The 15655-nt window shown below is 39.0% G+C and overlaps 1 protein-coding gene and 1 long non-coding RNA gene across 3 annotated transcripts in view; one reads left to right on the top strand and one right to left on the bottom strand.

The window, feature by feature from the left end:
• The window catches only part of TRIM44 (tripartite motif containing 44), a 144843-nt gene that overhangs the window by 33303 nt on the left and 95885 nt on the right, over positions 1–15655 (bottom strand). The gene's annotated exons all lie outside the window — the stretch shown is intronic.
• Positions 1–15655, top strand: part of LOC118145483 (uncharacterized) — a 196318-nt gene that overhangs the window by 141263 nt on the left and 39400 nt on the right. The window lies entirely within an intron of this gene.

The following is a 15655-nucleotide window of genomic DNA, read 5'->3' as shown; positions in this document are numbered from 1 at the left end:
GCTGGATAAAGAAAATGTGGCACATATATACCATGGAATACTATGTAGTCATAAAAAGAACAAAATCATGTCCTTTGCAGCAATATGGATACAGCTAGAGGCCATTATCCTAAGTGAATTAACACAGGAACAAAAACCCAAATATTGCATGTTTTCATTTGTAAGTGGGAGCTAGATACGGGGTACACAGACTAAAGATGGGAATAATAGACACTAGCAACTACTAGACGGGGGAGGGAGTGGGGCACGGGCTGAAAAACTAACTACTGGGTACTATACTATATTCACCACCTGGGTGACAGGATCAATTGTACCCCAAACCTCAGCATCATGCAATATATTCATGTAACAAACCTGCAAAGTACCCCTTGAACTTACTAAAATAGAAGTTGAAATTACAAATAAATAAATCCATAGTCCTTAGGTCTGCTGGAGACATTTTTCGTGACATCATCCATTGCAGCTATTTGTCTGAATACATCTAATTCCTTACACTCAATTTGTTCAATTTATTTGTTAATTCGACAAGCATAAATTGAGTGCTAACTGCAAGTCTAGCCCTAGTAATAAAAGTTACCAGGTATTTGGCAGTTATTAAATGTTATGCATTGGAACTAAGCCCCTTGTAATCATTGGGTCATTCAAACCTCACTGCATCCCATAAGTACTAAAAATATCCCCCTTTTAAAGACAAGAAAACAGAGTCTGAAGAGTTTACATAAACTATGTCAGTCCTCTAACCCAGGCCTCTCTGATACCAAATCCCATGCTGTTAATCTCCACATTCTAGTAAGCCCTAAACATGCATATCAGAATGCTGGATGCTTTTGTAAGTTAAAAGGAAACAAGCTAGACTGTGACCTCCTTCAGGGTGGGGGCACCATATGCCTCCTCTGCATTCCCACCCCCCAAAACAATGCCAATTGTGAACTGATGAGAATGTGACTCTTGTCAAATAGATATATTTACATGAAAGACATAAAATAACAACGTAGGAAAAAAATCCCAAGACATGAAGCTGTACAGAATATCAAAGATGTGAGTGATCACAACCAGAAAATGGGTTTTACTCTATAGCCAAACAAAATGATGAGTCTGAGCTAGCTCAGGCATCACAGACTCACATGCTTACAGGGCCTGACAGGTAACATACATCAATGAACTGGGTCAGGTGGAGACTGTGGGAAGTTGGAAAAGCACATGCTACATTTAAGTGACAACCCAGTTCCAGCTGGTTATTGTCATGAAGATATGTGCATCCATTAATGCCAGAACTTTGGAATTTTGACAAGAAGCTTAAACATTTGCTTTTTGATGTGATATTTTCTAATTTTTAAATGCTTGTCAGTAATTTATAAACTGAAAAACATCAACACCTTATTAGCCAAACAAAATGCATCTTTAGGCCAGAATTGGCTGATGACCCATCAATTTGCAGTCTTCAGATCTGACTACATTTCACAATTTTTTTTCACCATCAAGAACCCCCATTTACCCTCCCCAGGAGCTTCAGAATTTGAAAGAATGTCTAACAAACAGCATTTTTGAGTATTTAATTAGTTTTATTAATTAATAAATAACTGACAAACTAGGTCATCATGGGAGAAAAATAGTTAACATTAACTCTACCCAAAGCAAAGAAACATGCCATTTTTGTTACTGAGTATAAACTGGTTGCAACTAAATGTAAGATTTTCCATTGAAGTTTTTGAAATAATGAAAATGACACAGAATTCATTTCTACCTTTAGGGATCCCCTTGGGATCCAAGGGCCACAATTAGAAATTACTGCACTCCAGCACTTTGGGAGGCCGAGGCGGGTGGATCACGAGGTCAAGAGATCAAGACCATCCTAGTCAACATGGTGAAACCCCGTCTCTACTAAAAATACAAAAAATTAGCTGGGCATGGTGGCACATGCCTGTAATCCCAGCTACTCCGGAGGCTGAGGCAGGAGAATTGCCTGAACCCAGGAGGCAGAGGTTGTGGTGAGCTGAGATCGCGCCGTTGCACTCCAGCCTGGGTAACAAGAGCGAAACTCCGTCTCAAAAAAAAGAAATTACTGCACTAACGTAAGTGGGCTCTAAGATCTGATAGCAGTGAGGCATACTGGGTAAATTGTGGGATTTGGAATTGGAACTGGGTTGAGTGCAAACCCTCACCTTCTAGCTGTGTGACCTTCAACAAATTATTTAGCTTCTTTTACTTATTTTCAGAGTGAAAATAATCCCACCTACCTTGTATGGCTACCATGAACAGTAAATTAAATTAAGTATGCAAGCTACTTCGCGTGGTGCCTGCCACATGGCAGGGGATTAAATAAAACTTTCTTAATCTCTATTCTGTAGTCTATATTCAAAGTTTGAATCCAAGTTAAACAGTCTCTTTGGGCCACCCAGAATCAAATCACTCGGTTTTCAATCCCCACACCCCGTCTAAGTTTCCTTTAGGCTTTTTGTCTGCTATGCCCTAGGCAGTGCTCTTTCTCCAAAGGTTCCTCCGTGTAATTCAGTGAATGTTATAACTGCAGCAGAGGGCTGTGAGCAGCCTTATGAACTAACTATGGTTTTAGAAAGAAGCCCCCCCCTCACCTTCTGACTAAAATTTCCACTGCAGCTGTCACAATGGTCAGCCTTCACCTGGTTGAACAACTTCAGAGCCAACGACCCTCAGAGGCATACATAGTTACCACTATAGCCACCATTTAGTGAGCATCTATGTGCCAGGTCTTGTCCTAGGGGATCCCATATCTACACTGTCAGATGAAACATCTGAAAAGTTCACAGAGATTAAGTAATTTCCCAAGGTCATATCCATTAAAAAATAGTTAATGTGGGATTGGATTTTTGAATCCATGTGTGTATAACTTCAAGGCCCATGGTCCTTCCATTACATCAAGTTGCCTCTCTTCAACTCTCTTCAAATAATACATCTGAGGTGGTAAATATATATGGATGATCTTTTCTCCCACAGAGAAAGACCATTATTCTCATTGTTTCCTCATTATCCCACCACAGCACAGAGACATAATACGACCCTAGAAAAGACAAAGTAAAAGAGCTGCCAGCACCTCTAACCTCTCCTCTCCTTAATTCTCCATCCTGGAACAGAGCGTCAGTACTGAGGATTATCTTTTGCATGCCTATGACTGACAGAGGAGGGCCAGGGAAGGTGATCTTATGTGTTGCGAAGTTTGGTCTTTTACCCACACCAAGTAAAGACGATCCTCAGTTAAATCACATTTGTGATCCATGTTTTTCTCTCACCATCACCATCTAACTAAAATAAGCACCCAGATATCAGCCCATTTAATACCATTATAATGATTGAATAATTACAGCTAAGAAATGAAGGGTCCTCTGTCATGTCTGGGGACCATAATGGTACACATGCTGATGCAGGGGCATGCACCTATTTGTTTCCATTACATCTTTCATTCAAGGAACTTCACATGCTTGACGACACTCTGAGAGTTAGAGCCAGAGAACCAGAAACGTGGTGTGTTTATGAATGTTGCCTAAAACCAAGCCTTAACTTGGATGAGCAGGTATCAGAGAATTTATTCCTTAGTACCTCATGCTAAATGTCAGACAAACCAAAAATAAACCTTTGTTCCCATCTGTAACATAATTTGTTAATGATTGAACTCATTTGCAGAGTGCTTTAACTATTCACAAAGTCATTCAACACACATGTATCATGTGCCCCTCATAAGTATCCGGGAGGCTGGTGAGGCACAAGTCAACCTCATTTTTTGAATCAGGGAAGAGAGGCTCTAAGAAGTTGAAGCTTATTCATGGTCACTGAATTAGTAATAGATGGAACTAATAGATCCAGTGACTCCAAATTCATGGTTTTTCTCATATACCCCGGCCTGCCGAGGCCACAGCAAGTGAGAAACAGGGGTAAGAACTATGTGCTGGTTGAATGGTCACTACTCTGTTTATCTGCAAAATGTGAGGCATGCAATAAGTAATTTGTTCTGAAATGGACACTGAGTGTGGGCATGTAGGGGCACTCTGTTGTCCAACTATGTAAAACTTCTGTTAAGAAAGTCTCAATTGTCATCTTAGATTGCATGCTGGTTTGTCTCTCTAGGGTAACATAGCAGAGTATCATTCAATTTTGCCTGCCTTTCCCAATTTATCCTTCTCCTCTGCGCTGGCCTTGGAGAGGAGAAGCCCTATATAACCACATGAATTCCCGACCCCCAACACGTGCATATGTTTTTACTGTAGCTGACTGGACTAGGTATGCCCTCTTAACTCGAGCAGCTAATTAACACAGAGATGAATTGGTTGGGTTTTCTTCTTAAACAGTGTTCAGGTAAGGGTGAACTGAGCATCAGAGAACTGCAGAGCATGGGCCAAAGTGATGTCAGTGCAAGCTGAAATTACGTGGGAAGAAAAAAGACACAAGTAAACAGGAGGCTGTTCTGGAAGGTAAAGAATGACACAAAAAGGAGAAAGAAACAAAGAGAAGAAAGAAGACTGTGAGAGTAATCTCTGGTTGTAAGCAGTTACTACTCCTGTCTCCACCAGGCACAGAAATACCTGCTTTGATTGGGTCTTAAGAAATGTACCATACCCCTTCCTTACCCCACTGTGTTGACTGAACTAGTTTGGATGGATTTTGGTTTCTTATGATTAGCCTCTCACAAACACAGTAAGAATCAGGAGACATAGTTATACCAAAGAAGAAGTGAAAGAGTAAGGGACAGTTAAAAAAAAAACTAAATTTTATTCTATCAGATTACACAGAAAGAGCAGGAGAGAATGGATAAAATAATGAATGAATGAAACATCAAGACTGAAAAGGCTCCAAATTATGGCTGCCTCATAATATGCCAAGTTTACTTCTTTTTTGGGGTAAATGCTTTGCCTAGAATCAGAAGAATAAATGCTGACAGAACCTCTCGTTACATAATAAAGCATGATGCTGACAAAGGACTTAAATAGTGAGGCAATGCATATTTTCTCCTTAACCATAATTCAAAAATCTCCTTGTAATTAACAGAGCTTACTCTTAGGATGTCCATTCTCTACCCATTACCGCTCAACTTACTGTTGACAGCTCTTTTCAAGTCACTGGTCAGAATGAGTAAACATCTGTGAAATCTTCCTTGATTCCTAGGAAGAACTAGTCACATTTTACCCTGCCTCCCATAGCATTTAACACATTTCTCTATGTGGGTTCTCATACTGGTAGATTATAATTCTTTGTCCAGGAATTTTGTTTCTCAACTGGACTATGATGCCTTGAAAGCAGGGCCCCTGGCTTATTATCTCTGTGTGCCTCACACAGTACCTGGTATACATGTGTGTGGAAAAAATCAAGGCCCATGAGCTCTGTCTCATGAGAGAGGTCCTCAAAATAATTATTAAGATTTAAATTTTTTCTGTAACAAGTCAACTGGGATTACAACTATGCACACAAATGGCTTAACCATTTCAGATGAGTTGGCCTCTCAATTTAGAAACAAACAAACAACAACGTATTTCGATATCATGTCAGAATTTATTAAGTACTTGCCAGTTGAAAAGTTTTCTTCCAAAACACTGTATGGGATATGGAATAGAGATGGGGATAAGAAGGAAGTTTAAAAAAATTCCCAAACTATTAAGTACAACATTCATCTTCAGAGAGCTCACACTGTACAATAAATTTAATACTGAAAAGTCAATCATTTAACTGAAAAGACCATCTGAAATGGTTAATATGTCAGGATATAAAGCTGGATCGAGTTTCCTCGAAGCAGTTATGGGCCAAGCAGATATTGGTTGATGACCACTCAGCTTTGTAAACTACTTCCTATGATGCAAAGTACAAACAGTCTGCCTCTTTGATAACTGCACTCTCCTACTGGCAAAGCTGGTAAAGACGGACAGGAAACCATTAATAACTATGATGTGATGCTGAAAGGGTTCTGCCAAAGGTCATGGTGTCACTGATTTACCAGATTCTTCAACTTCAAACAGGAAGAGTAGAAACTAAGCAGCTAAACTGTGATCAAGGTACTACTTTTGCTGATGGAGACCCAATTAATAAAGTACAGTGCTATCTTTCATGGACTGGTGTCTGAGGCTATAGGTGTTTCTTGCCACCTCTCGACTAAATTAGAAGTTATCTAAGTCCCAGGGAAAAAGTGACCTGATAGAGAAGTTAAAAGAAAGACTATCTCCTTGCAGGATTCACAATCAAGCCAAGGAGAAAGTGAAGGCTATGAGCAAAGGCAAAAAAGAAAGGCACCCAATCCAACAGGTGCAGACAAATGCAAAATTAGGCTGTTGTAACATCTTTCTCTCCAAATTAATTTTCCCTCCCAAAGCACCAATCCCAGTAGTACTGTGTGGTCTTCCAGAACAAAGACCTTGGAGTTTTATAGCCATAAAAGAATAGAGCCAGAAGGAACCTTAGGGGCCACATCAAACTCAGGACTCTCATTTTATAAATGTTCAAAACTCGAGGCCAGAGAGGTTCAATGACTTGTCTTGAGTTTATACAACTATGTAAACTTAGTAGCACAGTTAATTTTGGAAGTTAATGCTCTTAGTTTAGCTCCTCCTTCTCCTTTATTCCTCAAATATAGCCACTCACTAAGTCCTCTCCATTTCCCTGTATCCTTGTTCTCTCCACCTATTCTTTTCTCTCCTTGGCTACTATTCTTATCCAAGTCTAGAATGTCAAGATCTTTCATCTGAATCACTACAATAATGTTCTAATTTAGTGGGCCTTCGGGACTCTCTTTTTCTCCATCTGAAATCACTTCTTAATCTGCCTGACCAGTGATTTTCTGCTCTACCTGGGTGGGTTGCACGGTTTTCTTATTGCCCTTTTCCCTTTGTCAGCATGTCTCACAGAGGGGCTCACCTTTAGCCTTGGCCTTAGAATAGAGGAGAAGGCTGAAGAGTAAAGCTGATCCACAATGGACATGCAGTACGTGAGAAAAATAAACATTTGTTGTTATTGCCACTGAAATTCCAGGGTCATCTGTATATTCCACAGATGTACTTAAAACAGTGCCTTGCACAAAGAAAGCATTCAGATTTTTTTTGAACTGAAAGAATGAATCATCTTATTTAGGCCTAACAGCAACTGTACGTTAGACATTATTATCATCTCCATTTTGCAGATGAGAAAACTAAGGTTTAAGGAGTTTAAATAGCAAGGCTAAGGTTATGCAGCTGATAGGTGGTAAAGCTGGAATTCGAACCCAGAACTTCTAACCCCAAAGCCAAAATTCTTTAACCAGTGCATCATACTGATTCTGAGAATGCTTACAACCGCTTGAGTTTGATGTAAGTATTTGGTTCTTAATTATGTATTTTCTTATTGTTGTCTGGTTATTTCACATATTATGATCTTGACTCTTCTACACCATTTTCCATGGTTGTAAACAACTTGAGGGCAAGGATTTCATCCTACCACAAGCCTAAGCACCTAGTCAAGGCTCAATAAAGACTTATTCCCTGACTGACTGTAGCTGGCTCAGGGCAAGAGTTCACTCTTACTTCCAGTCCTCAAGGAATCAGAACTCTGGAGTGAGCACTCTTCACCTTGACTCAGAGCTCCAGAGGCAAAGACTTAATTTTAAACAACTTTAAGTCTGACAGAGATAGAACCTTTGAAGGAAAAGATCATTTCCTTCCTAGATATGAGCCCTATCCCTCAAAGACAGGAAGGAAAAGAAATGCCATCTAGAAAGATTATTTTAAAAAAAGAAAGAGAAAATGGGTTTCAATTGGAAAAGCAGGAGCCAGCACAAAAAAGAAAATCTGTTTATTTTGCAGAATGGCCCAGGACAATAAATTTGCATTCACACCCTGCTTTTCCAGAGAGCAGCCTGCACAGTCATTGACTCAGACAGACCACTGTACACAAGCCTGAAGTTGAATGGGCAGCCACTGCCATGAAAGCACCTTCTTAGCCTATCACTTCCCAAAGAAAGAGAAAAGAGCACTGCCCAAATCTCTCCAGGTGCTCTTCTGCCCTCGTATTCCTGAGAATACGGTTTACTCTCTCCAAAGCTCTCCCTGCTGCATCCTTGCCTTTCTCAAAAGGCTCAAAGAGCAAACAGAGAAGGTAAGTCGCTTTAAGCAAAAATAACCAATAACAGCCTTGAGGAGTTAGATTTAAAGCCATCTTTAAGAGTAGACATGCATAGGAGAAGTTTTATTTCTTTTAGTGCAAGCCGACGATAGTGATTTGACTCTGCAGCCAGAAAGCTTTGGTTCAAATACTATTCTACCATTTGCGAGCTATGTGACTTTGGACAAAGTATTTTATCTTTCTGCGTTTAATTTTCCTCATCTGGAAAATGGGGATGATAATAGTACCTACTCTACTCCTATCGGGTTATTATAAGAATTTAATGGAATTATGACAGGCAACATTCTTAACAGTGTCTGCCATACAGTAGGCCCTCAATCAATATTAACTATTATGGCCATGATCATTATTATCTAAGGAACGGCCATGGGTTCATGAGTCCTGGTCAATCATTTTCCAAGTCTAGAACATGGCAAAGTATTGCTCATATCTACATAATAAGCAAATAGTACAACAGACCTGCTACAAAAGACCAGTTATAGAGATAAAGAAAACTTGTGTACAGACACTGCCATTTGGGAGATCAAAGGCTGTTGGTATAATGTAGCAGATAGATAATTATAAAATAGAGAAGAAAATGCTAAGTCCAAAGATAAATTATACTCACAATAGCTGAGATGTGGAATCAACTTAAAGTGACCATCAATGGATAAATGAATAAATAAAATACAGTATTTATACACAATGGAATACTAGTTGGCCATAAAAAAAAAAGGAAATCCTGTCATCTGCAACAACACAGCTGAACCTGAAGGATATTATATTAAGTGAAATAAGCCAGGCATGGAAAGACAAATACTGTACAACCTTACTAATATGAGAATCTAAAAAAGTTGATCTTACAGAAGTAGAGAGGAGAATAGTAGTTACCGGAAGCTGGAGCAGTTCAAGGGAGGGGTTAGAGAGATGTTGGTCAAAGGATACAAAATTACAGCTAGGTAGAAGGAATATCTTCAATAGATTGATTGCATGGTGACTACACCATGTTGCCTATAGATAATGACAAAATACTGTATTTTTGAAAAATGCTGAAAGAGTAAATATTAAGTGCTCTCATTACAAAAAAATGATAACAATCTGAAGTAATGTATGTTAATTAACTAGATTTTTTTTTTGAGAGAAGGAAAGAAAAAAAGGAGTGAAGGAGAGGAAGAAAAAGGAAGAAAAAGAGGGAGAGAGAATGGAAATGTTGCTTTATTCTAAAAAAAAATGGGTATTAATAATGGCCAATCAATGTTTTATTTAAACCTATGAGTAGGTGTGATGTATTGACAAGAATGTATATTTTGTGTATTTAAAGTGGAGAGCTCTATAAATATTTATTAGGTTTACTTGTTCCGGATCTGAGTTTGAGTCCTTGATATCCTTATTAATTTTCTGTCTCATTGAGTCTAAGTCTCTATGTATCTGGGTGTCAGGATCGTTAGCTCTTGTTGTTGCATTGATCCTTTTACCACTATATCTTTGTTGCTTTAAAATCTATTTTATCCGATACGAGAATTACAACTCCTGCTTTTTATTTATTCATTTATTTTTGCTCTCCATTTGGTTGGTAAATCTTTCTCCATCCCTTTGTTTTGAGTCTTTGTGTATCCTTGCATGTGAAATGGGTCTGGATGTAACATGCCATTGGGTTTTGGCTGTATCTGTTGATTGGGGGATTTAGTAGATTTAAATTTAGGATTACTGCCATTTGATGTTAACTGGCTGTTTTATCCATTCGTTGATGTAAATTCTTCTTTATGTTGATGCTCTTTACTTTTTGGTATATTTTTAGAAAGGTTAATACTGGTTGTTTGTTTCTATGTGCAATGCTTCTTTCAGAAGCTCTTATAAAGCAGGCCTGGTGGTAATAAAATCTCTGAGTACTTGCTTGTTCATAAATCATTTTATTTTTTTCTTCAGTTGTGAAGCTTAGTTTGGCTGGATATGAAATTCTGGGCTGAAAGTTCTGTTCTTTAAGGATATTGAATATTGGCCCCCACTCTCTTCTGGCTTGTAGAGTTTCTGCTGAGAGATCTGCTGTGAGTCTGATAGGCTTCCCTTTGTGGGTAACCTGACCTTTCTCTCTAGCTGCCCTTAGTATTTTCTCCTTTGGTTCAGCCCTGGTGAATCTAACGATTATGTGCCTTGGGGTTGCTCTTCTTGAGGAATATCTTTGTGGTGTTCTCTGTATTACCTGGGGTTGAATATTGTCCTGCCTTGCTAGTTTAGGAAGATTTTCCTGAATAATATCCTGAAGAATATTTTCCAGCTTGGATTCATTCTCTCCGTCGCATTCAGGTACACCTATCAAACGTAAATTTGGTCTTTTCACATAGTCCCACATTTCTTAGAGACTTTGCTCATTCCTTTTCATTCTTTTTTCTCTAATCTTGTTTTCTCGTTTTATTTCATTAAGTTGGACTTCTACCTCTGATATCCTTTCTTCTGCTTGAACAATTCGAGTGTTTAAACCTGTGCATACTTCTCGGAGTTCCTGCATTGTATTCTTCAGTTCCATTAATTCACTTATATTCCTCTGTAAGTTGTCTATTCTCATTAGGATTTCGTTAAACCTTTTTTCAAAGTTCCTAGTTTCTTTACATTGGGCTACAACATGTTCTTTTAACTCACAGAAGTTTCTTATTATCCATCTTCTGAAGCCTGATTCTGTTAATGGGAAGCACTCGTTCTCCATCAAGCCTTGTTCCCTTGTTGATGAGGAACTGTGATCCTCTTTAGAGGGAGAGGCATTCTGATTTTGAGTATTCTCAGCCTTTTTACGCTGGTTTCTTCCCATGATTGTACATTTATCCAACTGTCGTCTTTGTAATTACCAACTTTCAAATTAGGTCTCTGAGTGGATGTCCAAGTTGTTAATTCCCAGGGCTGAAATATGAGCAACCCACCGCGCCAGCCAAAACAGCGGCGTTAAGACTGATGGTGCTTTTCTGCCTGGGAATCTCCAGTCTGGCTTCCTTCTTGAGTCCGTAATAGGCGACTCTGCCTTCCCAGAGCTCCAAACCTTGGTCAGAAGGGGAACCAGTCCCGTTTACTCTGCACCAAGAGCTGCCGCGACGAGGTGCCAGCACAACCACTGCACCGGCCACAAGAGTCACGCTGGTGACCCATGTGGCTCCTCCAAACCTCGGTCAGAAGGGGAACCAGTCCCGTTTACTCTGCACCGAGAGCTGCCGCACCGAGGTGCATGCGAAACCGCTGCGTCAGCCATAAGAGTTGCGCTGGCGACCCGTGCAGCTCCTCAACTGGGAATCCTCTGCTCCATGAGCGACCAAAATTTGTCTGAGAGTGTGGCATCCTCTCGTTCTCTGCGCTTTCACTGGGAGCTGCAATCCTGAGATGTTAGCAATCAGCCATCTTGGATCGTTCTCCAATTAACTAGATTTAACCATTCAGCAATGTATACGTACTTCAAAACATCATGTTGTACTATATAAATACACAATTTTATCTATGAACCTAAAAAATTAATTTTAAAAAATACAAGAATAAACGACAAAGACTGAAGGATCAAAGATGGACTGATGGAAAAAAGAGGCAACTAAATGGGACCTTGAGAGAAAGGTAGGAGGTGTACAGGTAAAGAGGAGATGGGCAGTGAGTCTCCATAATAGCCAGGCACTAGAGTTAACTGCAGGCAGCATGGATACTGGGTACCTGTTTTGTACTATATCCGGAATGTTTCCCTGCATACTGCAAGGAATCCCACGTGATTCTCTGTTTACTTACCTAAGGATTTCGCCAATAATTTCCCTTTAACTACAATAACACTAGCATGTCTCTCTTTTGTACAACCACTACAAGATTAGTAAAGATTACTAAAGAAAGAAAAGATTATCTCGAACACAGTCTCAAGGCCCAAGCTAATACTCATATGTAAAATCCTTAGCACTCATTAGTCACTTAGGAAGTATTCAATAAATTTATTTTTTTCTTTTTTTTATTTTGAGATAGAGTCTTGCTCAGTTACCTAGCCTGGAGTGCAGCGGTATGATCTCAGCTCACTGCAACCTTGGCCTCCTGGGTTCAAGGTCAGGAGTTCGAGACCAGCCTGGCCAACATTGTAAAACCCTGTCTCCACTAAAAATACAAAAATTGGCCAGGTGTGGTGGCACGTGCCTGTAGTGCCAGTTAATTGGGAGGCTGAGGCAGGGAAATCACTAGAACCCGGGGGGCAGAAGTTACAGGCAGCCTAGATTGTGCCATTGCATTCCAACCTGCTCAGTGACACAGTGAGACTCCATCTCAAAAAAAAAAATAAATAAATTTGGCAACTACATTCTCATTCCAAACAGCATTAGGATGGATGTGGTTTTAGTAATAACAATGCTACTCATTTACTTAAGCAAAATTTGCATGTTCTAGAAGCGAAACAAGATTGAAAAGAAGCAAGAGAATACTTGCCTGTCATTAAGGTAGTCCTGCCTAAGAAAGCTGCCCCTACATGGTCTAATATTGGTTCCTAGCAAAAATTATGACCCATAAGCATTATTTCCCAAAGCTATTTGGTAACCATATGGCTTGGACAAGTTATTCTTTAGGCTAGAGTCTGAAAATGAATGCAGGTCCTAAGCTTGGGATTCTAACACTGGCAGAGTGGAATCTCAGCCAAGCTGTGAGGGTACAGAGCTGCAGAGAAACACTGAAGAAATAGGTCTGTATAGATACCCTACAGGTGCTGTCTTAGAGGGGAATTGGGCCCACATACAGGCTTTCTCATCCATGTCTATAACACCTTACTATTTTCAAAGGACTCATAAACAGTTGCTCATTTAATTCCCTCCCAATTATATCACCTTCTTATCCCCGTTGCGTAAATAACAAAAGCAGAATCACAAATAACTGCTCAAGGCAAATGACCTGCACAAGGTGACAAACTGGGAATGTAATCCAGTGAATCTAAGGCTTTCCTATTCCAAATCAGGGTTTTCTTCACTTAGAAAACAGGGTTTGCAAAGCAATTTGCTTATTCAAAAATAATGCCTGTTATATTCTAGAGAATACAGTTGTGAAATGGCCAAAATTTTTTATCCTTATTACATTTATGTTCTAGTGGAACAGAAACAAAAAAAGTTAAATATATAATACACTTTCATGCAAGTGGCAAGTTTATGCAGAAAACCAAAGCACAGTCAGGAATATTATACTAAAGAAGTAATATTTCAGCAGAGGCCTGGGTGAAGCGAGAGAAAGAGCCATGTGAAGATCCGGGTATGAGCATTCCTGAAGAGGGGAACATAAGCACAAAGGCCCTGAGATAGGAAATAACTTGACCTCTGAAGAAGAGGAAGAAAACAATGTGGCTAAGGTGAGCAATGGGGCATGAGGAAGGAGAGAGGTAGGTGGGAGCCTTGTTTTCTGAGACTTTATAGTTCCCCTTATCCCCAGGTTATTCTGACACAAATTCCAGACACAATATAATTCATACTGCAGTGTTCTGATGGGGAGAATTATATGATCTTCTTTGTATCCTAAAAGTTCATGCTAGCTTCTATGTGAAGAATGGAATGGGAGGTCTGTCAGGGGAAAGAATGAGTAAGAGTGGCAACAAGAAGGCACTAGGATTCTTGGAGGGAATTATATGGCATAGACTAGGAAACTGGGATGGAGGTGGGAGAAGTCTCTATATTTGATATATATTTAGGATAAATCTGGCAGGATTTGCTGATTAACTGGATATGGAATGCAAAGAAAAAAGAAAGATATTGGGGATAATTCCTAGGCTACTGGCCTGAGACAGAGTAATGTCATTTACTAAGAAGGTAAAGGGTAGAAGAATTTGGAGGACAGAGGAGAAAACAAGAGTTATGTTTTGAACAAAAGTATCCAGGAGAGCTAGGCCATAGGATGTAAGGCAGGAAGGTCTTAACTCTAAGTCCTCACTCTTGCCACTTTCAGTTCTAGCTGGGCAAACTTGGACAAGTCACTTACACTCATTCAGTTTCCTCATCTGTGTAATATGGAAATAGCAAAACCACCTCTCAGGATTGACAAATAAGTAAATGAGATGTCTCTGTACATCCTGTAAATTGTAAAGCTGCTGAATCAAGGTCAATTTTCTTGTCTCCTTTGTTATTTCTGGTAAATGTTTAAATGACTCATATTTAAGCCTCAGGTTGTAAATACAATTATGTCTTAACAGATACCATTATAAAAAAGTTACCTTTACTTCATCCAATCTTATTTCACTTGTTTAGCACTTTACACTTTTGAAGGATACAATTTACACTTCTTATTTGTATTTCTTATGTACTATCATTACTTGATTCTTAATACAGAGTAGGTACTATTGCTCCTATATGGCTGATGAAAAAATTGAGACAGCGAGAGGTTCTAATGAAAGCCTAATATCCTGGTTTCTCTGCCCTTCTCTCTTGGCCTTTAGTCAGATACTGTGATCCTAGTGTGTAATTCATTTGGCATCAAGGCCTGGCCATATTAGAGAAATTTCTCACACACAGAATGTTAAAGCAATTCCATGATCATTGATGAAAAAAAAATTACTATTCCTTAGATGCAGTACTTAAGGTTTGCAGAGTATCTTCTTGGTTTCCTCCAACATGTGGTAAACATGTATTAGCTTTTAGATGTTAGAGGCACTATCAAGACATGCAATGACTTAAAACTGGAACAATGTAATTGTTCTGCATTGCTTTATATTTAGTAATGTTCCTTGTCACCATCTGATTCATTCATTCATTTAACCAAGATTGGAGTGTCTACTCTGTGCTAGACAATGTGCTGGGTGCTTGTTATATAGTGGTACCACTGCTTTGTTATTAAAAATAGGGGAAAAATCACATTATTAAGATGAAAAGAACACAAAACTTATTTATGGTGATATATTTTTAAATGGAATTATGTACATCCAAGTTTTTTATGGCAATTTAAAAAAAATCTGAGCAGCTCTATTTCCCAGGAATGTGTATTAGCTTCATTTTCTATATCCCTAATAGGTATACTTTTAATTGTGGTACAGATAAATTACATTAATACAGGGAAATATCCTAGAAGTCCCAAAGTATGGTGAAGAGATGATTTCAACTAAGGAAATAGCTCCACATTTTTTATACCCTCTTTCTGCATGTCAGTCATTAGCAATAAGTCCCACATCTAGCAGAGAAAAAGCAGTACTCATCATAGTATATCTTGAGGAACATAGTTTATAAAGAATATTTATGTGATAGGGGTTAAAAGAGTCTTATGGTCAATACATTTGGGAATGTCAGGTTAAACAATATAAACGTATTTCATTATCACAAGGCTGTTCAAAGTCATCATGATACTTGTGGAACTCCAAGAGGGTAGACTTTGCCAAAGTTAGTGGACCATGGAACCCTAGTTTAGAAGGAAAAACTGACAACTAAAATTGTGTTTAGTCTAATATGTCTAGAAAGCCCTGCAAGGGAGATTTCCATTTACAGTTCCAAGTGACATGCATCTTTTAGTAGGCTGCTGATTCTTTAATGTGAGTTGAGCAGACGCAGAATATATGCCCCTGAAATGTGGAGTAGAGACCATTCACCATGTAATAAGCGCCATG

Source organism: Callithrix jacchus, chromosome 10 (genome assembly GCF_049354715.1).
Source record: "Callithrix jacchus isolate 240 chromosome 10, calJac240_pri, whole genome shotgun sequence".
Taxonomy (NCBI): Eukaryota; Metazoa; Chordata; class Mammalia; order Primates; family Cebidae; genus Callithrix; species Callithrix jacchus.
Note: the sequence above shows the minus strand (reverse complement) of the source record. Positions and strands in the feature narration are given on the sequence as shown.